The following is a 12,267-nucleotide window of genomic DNA, read 5'->3' as shown; positions in this document are numbered from 1 at the left end:
TGGTACTACATACTCACACAACCTTTGTGACCTTAAAAGGGGGCAAATCTGTTTAAATACCATTCACTAATTCCTTGCCAGATAGCTGTTTAAGAGCCGAGCCATCTCTATACTAGCAATTCCTCTCTTAATAAACATATACGTACCTGGACTTGAATTATACCTGTAATTGTGACGTCCTGACGTCAATATTATATTATTATAGCCTCCGTCAACATACTTACACGTAAACACCTCATTGGGTCAACTTTATTTTGAGGTCTAAGGGCAAAAGTACCCATCTACTCCCGTAATAGTTATAAATACATTCCTTGGCAACCGTCGCGTCTCACAAGATGCCAGAGAGAGAAAGAGAGAGAGACATATCCGTCTATTGAAATTATGAAAGTTATTGTTTTCGACGCTATTTCCTGACCGGAAGTTGTTGGGAATTCGGTTGGTATTATGTAGTTAAGTATCGTAAGGAAGTTGGAAATATAGATATCTATGATAACGAAAGGCAGAGAGTTAATTATTTTAAATAATCTAGACTCGTTCAACCGTACGATAATGCAGATAATTTGAAAAGCCTGTTGATCGTCCACCGATAAAGAATTGTAACGCTTTTATTAACAAAGTACAAAGGCTATTTTGCGTCTAAATAACGCTTGGTCATTGTTATAGGCACAAAGCGGACACAGCAAGCTTCTAATCTCGGATCCTACATCAAAGAGAGAGAGAGAGAGAGAGAGAGAGAGAGAGAGAGAGAGAGAGAGAGAGAGAGAGAGAGAGAGAGAGAGAGAGAGAGAATGAAAAAGTTGAAGTGGTGACCTCAAACGTTGCTATTCTATGCTGTGATGTAAAGGTGAACACACACACACACATGCAAACATTGGCTGACACCCCCAGTGACCCCCTACATGGGCCCCCCTCCTCCTCCCCTTACCCACATCTATATCTCTCTCACCAACCCCACCCACCAACCAGGAGAGAGAGAGAGAGAGAGAGAGAGAGCAAAACCTTGGTCTAATGAACTCCTTTCTACGACATATATATTCCTCCATTCGGCCACTGCATTTTCCTCCTACTTCCCATTCCTCCCTGAGAGAGAGAGAGAGAGAGAGAGAGAGAGAGAGAGAGAGAGAGAGAGAGAGAAATTGACATCACACGCGCGCTTTAGGTCCTGACGTCATAATCCTTTTGTTTGGTTCCTGGTCGGGAGTTCCAAAAAGAGAGAGATATATATATACATACGTATACGCTGTTGTTGTTGTTGACCTAGAGTCGTTAGCGGCGCTGCCGAAATGTTGTTTTGCTCATTACTATTAATAATAACAATGGAACAGTTGTTTCTCCCCGGCGTTGTTTGTTGTTATAACAGACGGAAGCAAGGAAGCGGTTTTTTCAAGTTGGGGTGAGAGATTGTGAAAGGTACCATAGTACTAACGGTTTATTTTTTTTTTTCTAATTATTTCATGGCGTTAAGGACTGTCCTTGACGACTGATTAAAAAGTCAGAGAGAGAGAGAGAGAGAGAGAGAGAGAGAGAGAGAGAGAGAGAGAGAGAGAGAGAGAGCCATTAGCATTTCATAGTACTAACGTTCTAATTCGTCAAGGAATATCCTAAACAAGTATTGATAATAATAAGCTCCAGTTTTTGAAAGAGAGGAGAGAGAGAAGAGAAGATGCGAGGAGAGAGAGAGAGAGAGAGAGAGAGAGAGAGAGAGAGAGCATTTCGGCCATCAAACCAAAAACGTGTTTTCGCCAGTTCTAAGAATCCGGTAGCTACCGGTTCTATTCCAGGTAAACGGCTAACACTTAATTAGCACGAGAGTACCAGCGAAACGGTACCATGTACCAGCTGGTACAAGGTGACTGGTATTGCACGAGATTTACCTAAAGCTTCTAATGGTATTGTACCCTAACCACTGCCCCCCCCCCACCCCCAACCCCAAGTCACTGTTTTATTCAGCAATACTTGGTATTCCCAGGCTCTGTACGCTGGAATTTCGAAGAAAATGGCCTCTATGGTGACCTTGTTCCATGATTAATAATAATAATAATTACTGCCGCATAGATACATACACAGTAATGCAATTCGTGTATTTTACAAATATATTAATATTTAGATATATTTTTAATGTATTGAACTTATCTTTTCTTAAAATAAGTGGTCTCTTTTCTACATTATATTCTGTAGTCTCTTCCAGTGAACACCTCAATATTCTCTGGAACCTTGAATTTTAATAAGCCAATGGCCCGTTTGCAGGCTTAAAACTCCACATACATACGAACAGGGGTTTTCCTTCTGAATAATAATGAAAACATTAATATTATTTAAAAGATGAAACCCTATTCATATGGAACAAGCCCACTAAAGGGGCCACTGACGAAAAAAATGAATTAAATAAATGTGTATATATAAATAATAATAAACAATAATACAAATGCGCACTGTGGCTTAAGCTACTATAGACCTACGTATAGTATAGGCACCTATTTTCATTTTTTTTAAAGACTGATGGATACAAATAATTTCTTGAGGTGTATGTGTTCTCTCAGTGTGTGTGTGTATATAAGTGTACGTAGATGCGTGGTAGTGTATGTGGAAGTAGACACAGCACGTAACTGAAATTCAATATTACCCAGTTCCTGTAATATCGATCCCAAGAATAAGTTTTTAGCCACACCCGTCTGCAGAAGTTGGGTCTAGTCCACCACGGAATAAGGCGTCCGACTGATGCAATAAACTTTCCCGAACTTCCACTTGACTTGAAACACACTGACAGAGAGAGAGAGAGAGAGAGAGAGAGAGAGAGAGAGGAGATAGAGAGAGAGAGAGAGAGAGAGAGAGAGAGAGAGAGAGAGAGAGAGAGAGAGAGTTTTTATCTTATGCAAGACTTGAGGTTTAAAATTCAAAACGTGGCAACTCTCGCACCACCACCATTTAGATGTTCATGGTCGTGTATCGTGCAAATAGTTTAGTAGAAGCTTCGATCTAGTTATTGATAATTATCACGGCTGTTACTGCCTTCATAATAATAATAATATTAATATTTAAATAACGCCATATTATTATTACGTTAGATATTACAAATAACGGACATTACTTATCTAAATCAACAAGGCCTCTCCTACGACGTATCATTTCCTATAATGACATTCGATAAGATATGGCTCTTGGTTACCAAATAGAGATGTTTTATATATATATTTTTAATTTTAATTCAGTTCCAAATATTTTCTTAAATGGAGGGACGACTCCCAGCTGTTCCTTCGAAGGGGAAGACTTCGTTGTGACACTTTGAAGTAGAGTAAAAAAAAAATATTAAAAAAATATTTAAAAAAACACGTTGAGAGCAACTCTCCACAACACAGATGTGGGTTCAGTCAGTCACACAGACCAAAGTTGCGTCATCTTGGATGATCTTCACCTGTTTTTATTTTTTTGACCGTCGTTCCCACCGCGGTCAGGCCAGATGCGAAAACAAGTGCCAACTCGGCATGCCCCACCTACCAAAGAGGGAGGGAGGGCCAAATACCTACGCAAGTGCGTTAAAAGTGCGTAGAATTCGTGCCAGACGAATCGTGCGTCTGGCAGCGCCGGAGGCACTAACCAGTTCTTTGTGATTTCGTGCGAGGGACGGGAAAAACTGTCGTACGTTGATACGATCTTTGAATTTCAGAAGTTATTTAAATTAATTATAATTAAAAATCCGTTTTAAATATTAGGTAACGTTTATCAGAAGCCATTTCAGTTATAGACATACGAATTCATTGGCCTTTTATGGCATTTATCGCACAAGACAACAACATTCTTTGGTCAGCTTATACACACACACCCTAAATTGATAGGGACACTTCAGGGAGACCCCCTGTCACTAAGTGTTTAACGGGGGGGGGGGGGTGGGGGGGGGGATTTGGATGGAGAGAGAGAGAGAGAGAGAAGGGGATTTGTTCTAGAAGTTTCCATCACGATTCATATAAAATATTAATGATTAAATCGATAATACCCAACGATAAACAACAGCCAAGTCAATCAGGAAAGTGACTCACACCAAAGAACAGAAGAAGTCCAATACTTTTCTGTCACTTATTTTCCAACACTTTCAACGCCACTTATAAATGCTCCAACACTGTTGGAGACGCTTTGTTGGAGATTGCTGGGGGAAAGGGATACACAAAGTAGTACTCACCACCAAGCTGGTGAACGTCGGGGTATCCAAAGCGGGGACGGACGTGGTCGTAATGATGGGTATCCCGTCAGGCACAACACTTGTCGCAGCCACGGCTGTGATGGTCAGGCTGACGCTGGGCACGGGTAACGGGGCACTGGAGGAGGTGGTCGTGGTACCGGAAGAAGAAGTGCCAGTTGCAACAGAAGCAGACGACGACGATGTGGTCGTTACGACGACAGCAGAGGACGACGACGACGACACATTTGTCGTCTTAGCAGGTGTGGTAGCAGCGGTGGCCTGGCCGCGAGTAAACATGATGGCCCCGCGAGTACGCGAGGCGAGAGAGAGAGAGAGCGTGAGAGGGAGAGGAAATATGGCGCAGAATAGTAGTAGTAGGAGGGAGGAGGAGGAGGACGACTCGCAATCCTTTGACTCACACTTTGAGTATTTCCTTGGAGTCACACACCTGCTGCTGCCACGAAAGGCTGACTAACATTGGCTTGTAGAAGAAGGAGAAACGTTCGCCGCCTATGTCAGTGTGTAAGTGCGGAACTCCTCCCCCTTCGCCGATGACTCATACACTGCCTGGCTCTCGGGGAAACTCGCGCCTATATGCTCCTTCGTCTCGTGGGTTTCGTCTCTCAAAGTTTCGCTCGCTCCGGAAATCATCGTTCGCTCCGATAAGTTTTCGGCCGTTAATGGCCCCCCAAATCCGACCCAGAGCATGAAACGTTATTCGCGCATTTAAAAACGGTTCATTTCGCGCGAAAATCCGATCCGAAAACCGTCATTCGACGCGAAATTCGAGCGATGTTCTCGCGGCCCGGAAACGAAAATTCGCGAAAACGGGGAGAGCCCCAACTCCGCCCTCCGCTGTGTGTCCGGTCGGGGGTGACGTCACCCCTGTCTAATAATAGTGTGCGACGTCAGCTCCCCTGTCATGTGACGGGTGACGTCACTATCCAGTCTTCACCATTCTCTCATTATAGTGGTGAAATTCAGGATCACTGATCACTGTGGTGCTCGGCTTCATCACTGTGTGCTTTCACTGTGGCTACGTAACAGTGAAAGACACATTTGTCTAGGCCTATGGGACGCTGATCTACGTAACGGGGAAGACTTACTGGTCTAGGCCTATGTAAAGTTAATATTATTAATAACATTCCCTGTTCAAAATGTTTTATGGGATAGTTACGATATACTTTTAATGAGGCTTTAATTTGATTCAGTATTGATCAAATACGATGTATATTTCATCATAAAATTAGTTTGTTTATGATGTATTTACTTGCCGGGGCTATCAGAATAAGTTTTGACAGATTGTCGTAACAAATATCTTTTAAAAAAACTATTTCTTGCCAAGAAAAATAAGCTCTCTCTCTCTCTCTCTCTCTCTCTCTCTCTCTCTCTCTCTCTCTCTATCCTTTGTGGAGCTATTACGAATTAGTCTCATTTCTCCGAAGGAGGTCACGCGAAGTACACCAGTGCGGACGGAAATTCCGCGAAGCGGTAACCTCTTCCTCTTAAGCCTGACGTCACACGCCTCCCAAAAGACGAGGAATTTTTGCCCGTCTCTGTGCTCCTAAGGGGCGGTTTCTTTGTTGAATGCAATGTCTCTTTAACTATTAAGAACATTTGCAATGACTGTAAGGCTGCCATATTGGCTCCATTCAGCAAATAACAGCGGATGGATGCATCTGGCAACGTCGGCCATGTTGCTTTCACGTTGCATCATAATCTTTTTGGGCGGTGATGGTGATGCCCTGGTCGCTGTAAAGATAGTGACGCTTGCCTTTCATTCACTAGTAACGCGAGAATGCCCCATGGCATGTTAAAGACCGAAAAACCGCACGTTTATCGGATTAAAACGCGTCAACCAATCAACTACTTGGCAACTCGGGCGATTCCTCCTCCTCCTACCCGCCACCCCTGGTCCCGAAGACTATTTGACAGTTCCGGGAAATGTTCTTTGAGGAACCGTGGAAGGAATTCCCCGAAAAAGGAAGCCATAGAGTTTGATGGTTCGGTGTTCGCCGAGCTAGCGGTTTTCGCGGAGCGAATTTGTTTACTGGAAAGCCTTCCTGGAATTCCAGATTGCCTTTTTATGCTTATCCGACGAACAACTTAGTCGGTGCCAACGAAGGGACGATGGGAATCGGACGAGGGGACTAGACCGATGTGGGATGCATTGTGCAAGTCCCATGACTTAGGCCTATGATTATAGGCCTCTAATTTGCATAATACGCCCTAAATAATTAGCATGCGTATGAAATATTAAACATACAACAATCTAGTAAATAATTACGCATTTATGGAACGTTAATGAGGATATATCGTAGGCATTAACTCCATATTGAGACCGACGTGGGGTGCATTGTGCATAGTCCCATGACATAGGTTTATGATTATAGGCCTCTAATTGCATAATAATCTATTATTAATCAATATACGTATGAAATGTTAAACATACAACAGTCTAGTCAATAATTACGCATTTATAGGACGGTAATGAGGTTATATCATAGGCATTAACTCCATTTTTAGACCGATGTGGGATGCATTGTGCATAGTCCCATGACTTAGGCCTATGAATATAGGACAACAATCTAGTCAATAATTACGCATTTATGTAACGGTAATAAGGTTATATCATAGGCATTAACTCCATTTTTGGAGCGATATGGGATCATTGTGCATAGTCCCATGATTTAGGCCTATGATTATAGGCGTCTAATTTGCATAATAAGCCCTAATTATTGAACAAACGTATGGAATATTAAACATATTACAATCTAGTTAATAATTACGCATTTATGGAACGTTAGTAAGGGTATATCGTAAGCATTAACTCCATATTTAGACCGATGTGGGATGCATTGTGCATAGTCCCATGACTTAGGCCTATTATTATAGGCCTCTGATTTGCATAATAAACCCTGAATAATTAACATGCGCATGAAATATTAAACATTCAACAATCTATTAAATAATTACGCATTTATGGAACGTTGGTGAGGTTATATCGCAGGGATTAACTCCATTAATAGACGATAATTAGAGCGCACTAAACGTAACCACAAACACGAGAATAATCCCTCGAGGGGCAGGGAGATGATTTGGGGCTTTTACTTAATGTATTATTCTATCATTGGACGTAAGCAGTGATTTCACAGCCGAAACACGAACATAATACAAGTATTTTTTTGTTTTAAAAATTGGTATAAACAAAAATGTACATATGCTTTATAGAGCTCCTCGATATTACGCATTTTCTTTTCGTATTGAGAGAGAGAGAGAGAGAGGAATGCGACCTTCGTGTTGTGTTTGAAGACTTTAATTTATTTATTTTTTATTTTTTTTTGAAGAATCGCTCAAAAGCGTTTTGAGAAAGAAAACGGGTGCTTTTGTATTCAAAGAAAATGGACGAATGCTCTCTCTCTCTCTCTCTCTCTCTCTCTCTCTCTCTCTCTCTCTCTCTCTCTCTCTCTTATTATAGATCTATAAACCAATATTTGTTAACCTCTCTCTCTCGTATTATAGGTCTATAATCCAATATATATCAACCTCTCTCTCTCTCTCTCTCTCTCTCTCTCTCTCTCTCTCTCTCTCTCTCTCGATAAGAACATGATGTAACGGCTTCCTGTTGCACACTTAATGCAAAGGCACACCGTGACGAACATGTGTGTGTGTGTTGGGGGTATGGAGTGTGGGGGGGGGGGTGTTTGGCATGACCACGAACCCGTAATTTATATAGAATTATGCCCCTGTGGTATGCCGGAAGTATGCCACTTTTAAACTCCATTTGCTTTGGGTTAAGAGACCTAGGCCTATATGTCTTGCTTTGGTGGCTTAGGCCTACGAAGATTAAGCCTGGTATTGATGTCTTTGTTTAAATATCGTATGAGATTGTTATATATTTGAAATTGAAAAGAATTTTATGAAATTTTATTAAATATATTAGTATTTTATACTTGATAGGTAATTTACATTTATATATACGAAAAGGTGCCACTTTTATAGACCTAGTAAGTAAGCCTACAGGCAACTTTTTTTATATTTTTTATATTTTTAATTTACACCTCTCAAAGCTATGACTATATTTTATTGCTAGGATTAAAAATTGTGGATAATATTTTATTTACATATACTAAATCAAAAATTGCATTTAGCTCTAAGTACTGGTAATATCACATATTTCTTGCGAATATCTATTATGTATAATAATCAGGTTGGTGGTATATGAACATTATTCTCAGTATATACAGAATTATTTCCATTATGTATGTCCAGATTCATTGGCCAATCTTGTCCATTATTTGTATCAAATCTATATGAGTTTATATATATATATATATATATATATATATATATATATATATATATAATATATATATATATACATATACATATTATATATATATATATATATATATATAATATATATATATTGTGACGAAGTAGTCTTTAAGAGAGTATCTATCTGGGTCTGGATACCATTAATACTTGGTGCACGAAGTAGTCAAAGGTCTGTGTCTGGACACCATTAATATTTGTTAACCCAAATTGCCAAGTATCCGGTTCCTACACTATGCCATTTGTACTTGCTAGTACAAGAGACCCTTTTATTCCTGGTCTGGGGACACCCTTTGTACTTAGGGCACAGTTCGTTCAAGTACCTGGTTGTTACTTACCTCACTACAGCCAGACACCTGACCCTTCATCACAAATACTAAACGACTGAATACTCTAAAGGTAAGAGTGATCTCTTATAGAACTGAACAGTCAAGAAAAGAATCAGTCTAAGTTCATTAAAATAGATGTGAGGTCATCTTAATTACAGGGCATCACTCCTGCAATTTCAAATCTAAGAATTTCCCTGATTCTGATTCATTTGAGGGAAACGGCACAATTACCGCTATATTTCTACCTAAATGAAAATGAAATATAATACTGGTGGTGTCATAAAATCCTCATATAACTTTTAAATACAAAAGTTTATCTCTAAATTCAAAATTTAAAAGTGAAATTCACAATCTCAGGGGAATTGTTATTACTTGAAAACATAAGTTTAATTAATTCTTGAAGTTACTCGCTGGACGAGTGGTTTTCGCGCTCGGCTGCCAATCCTGTGGTCCGAAGTTCGATCCTCGGCTCTGCCAACGCGGAATCAGAGGAATTTATTTCTGGTGATAGAAATTCATTTCTCGATATAGTGTGGTTTGGATCCCACAACAAGCTGTAGGTCCTCTTGCTAGGTGACGTATTGGTTCCTAGCCACGTGAAAATGTCTAATCCTTCAGGCCAGCCATAGGAGAGCTGTTAATTAGCTCAGTGGTCTGGTTAAACTAAGATAAAGACAAACTTGACTAATTCTTGAATGAATTATTAACCAAAATTAAATCAAAATTTATCAAGAAAATTAATTAAATTAGATTATAAAGCAATAATTAAATTTGAAATGAAATTTAATTTAATACAAATTGAATTCATAAGTGTTAGATTCATACAATTACACAATAAAATATTATTCAAACTAATTAAACACAATAAAGAAAATGCATAATGTGAAAACAATTAAAGCATAGACAGTACAAACATTAAGCATATAAAGTGGACATGTCAAAAGAACAAAGCAAAAGAAAAATGTGTGAAAATTGGTAATTTTATCCAAACACTGTAAAATAAAACCTCAAAGTGCACTTCAAAACATTTATAAAATACCTTTATACGCAGTTGCAACTTCTCACTCAAAAAGAAAGCCTGTTACAATTTTCAACATCTTCAAGCACTTTCGTGGGCGCCTTCACAAAAATAATATTAATAACACTATGCTCAGATTCCACAAACAGTACATACATTAAAAATTTATCTACTATCACTGAGTGACCATCTCAGATGTAAATGTGAATTACGTTACGGTAATGAAACTAGTCTCAAGAGTGGGCAAGCGAGAGATAGAAAAAAGATTGATAGAGAGAGAGAGAGGTTTTATCCCTAACGCATGCAGCTAGGTCTCAGAATCGAATGAAATTTTATATGCGTAAATATGCATATCAGGGTGAATGGAGGTGGTTGAGTGTACAAGTCTGAGATGTAAACATATTACGTCGTCTGCGTTTGCGTATGTGGATGAACAAGGCTCCCTTGTGTTCCTCATTGGGGGCCGCTTTAGGACGATAAAAAATCAGCTTAACTAAGGCATTCTCAAGGTGTGAATAACAACCTTATATAGAGGCTTATAAGCTTTTACTCTTTCTCTCTGTCTTACGTACGTTTCAAAATGAAAAGTTACACTACTTAACACATGTTATCTTTAAATTTGGGAATCTGAACACAAAAACATACATTTCATAACAAGATACACAGGTTCTCAGGGGAATTAACTTCATTAATTAATTGCATTACCAAAATTATAAATGCATTACAAAACTTACTTTATAAGAATATATATATGTATATATATATAGTTCTAAACTGCTCGTTCACTCCTGAAAAATATAGTTTAACACCAGCAAAATTAAAAATTGGGGCTTGAATGGAAGGAACGAGAGATCACAACAAAAGAAAGAGGGAAAAACAATGGCAGAAGGCCGATATTACTTAGGAAGGAGGAATTTACATAAAAGCTGGACTTTAGTTTTAAATGCACTATTTTTACATTAATTTACATAAGTCCAGGAACTAATAAGGTGGTTGATTGTTGATCTACCAGAAACACGTGGCTGGGGGCAACCAGACACAGTGTTCAGAATTTTGCGCAAACGGGTTATTGAAAATTCAAGGCTTACTCCAAGGGTTCTCAAGTTCTATCACAATCAGGCACGGTGTTTGTCTGCAAAGAGGTGGTATCCTGGCATAAGGCGGGGACACACGTGGGTGAGAATTACACACTACTTTCTTTCAATCAAAAGTTTACAGGCCACTCAAGGGGGATGAAAATGACTGGGAATTTACACAGAGAGAACTATTTCGTTGCTTGAATTTACTAGGGGATGTTTACTAGTATCACAAGGGGAGTAATCACAGCATTGAACCAAGATGGGGGAATGAGAAGCTAAGCAAAGGAGGGGGGAAGTCGCCTTGGAAAAATGGAACAGACAAAAGGCAAAACAATTCCCTGGCTAAACTGGAATTTACTCTCACAGTACCTGGAAATCCTGGGCTTGGTAGGCTTCTTATCTGCTGATATTTCTGTGCACTATGGACATATAAAAATACTTGGGATTTCCCCAGAGGAGGCAGGGTGAGCAGAAAGGGGCAAAGTGTTGTCTGCAGGGCGAGATAGCAGGAGCTTCTGACCTCTCCTAGGTGTAAGGTTCTTCTGAGAGCGAGCTGCTGGGTCCCTGCCCCTTTTAAAAATTTCTCCTGGTAAGCTCTGCCCAGCTCTGTGGGGGGGTAAATTCCGACAGCCAATGGGAACAGAGATAGCTTTCTAGAGAATGAAGGCTTTCAGTTCAAAGGGGCAACTAGCATAGAGACAAGGATGAATGAATCTTGCTATAAGAAATCTTACTTTCCTTGGTTTTGGCTTAAAATCTTGAACACCTCCCCATTCAAGAGGACATTTTAACCCTAGACGGGTTGGAATGGACAAGACAAGCCAAAAACAAGGACCAATGACAAATATAAATTACTGAGCCTTCCATGCTCCCTTGAGTGGACTTATAAAATAAGCAACATTCAAACTCTGCCGATAAAATAAGCAACATTCAAACTCTGCCGATGATAATACTCATGAATGTCTACTCGACTGACAGAGGGTTAATGATTAATTAAAAAATAAAGTGTGATGTGACTAAAGACTAATAGCTTGGTATATTCCATTAAAGGATACTCTTAAAATATAACGTCACAATGAAAATGACAAGGAATAGCAAATAATGATTAGATAGACTTAACCTACAGGATAAATTATACCATATATAGTACTGCTAGCTTAATTGTTTTGGGCAACACATACTATTAGTTTACCCTGGTGGGGCGATATGATGCATTCAGGTGTGTTAATGGCCCTACGATTTCATTAAGTAACTTTGTCTCGTAACAAGAAGACGCCTAACAGTATTGATTACATCATAGTAAACATTAGTGCAAACTAACAAGTATAGAAT

General features: G+C 39.4%; 1 protein-coding gene across 1 annotated transcript in view; it reads right to left on the bottom strand.

The window, feature by feature from the left end:
* Positions 1-12,267, bottom strand: part of LOC135204630 (osteoclast-stimulating factor 1-like) — a 258,090-nt gene that overhangs the window by 1,510 nt on the left and 244,313 nt on the right. The window lies entirely within an intron of this gene.

Source organism: Macrobrachium nipponense, chromosome 47 (assembly GCF_015104395.2).
Source record: "Macrobrachium nipponense isolate FS-2020 chromosome 47, ASM1510439v2, whole genome shotgun sequence".
In the NCBI taxonomy this organism is placed as follows: domain Eukaryota; kingdom Metazoa; phylum Arthropoda; class Malacostraca; order Decapoda; family Palaemonidae; genus Macrobrachium; species Macrobrachium nipponense.
Note: the sequence above shows the minus strand (reverse complement) of the source record. Positions and strands in the feature narration are given on the sequence as shown.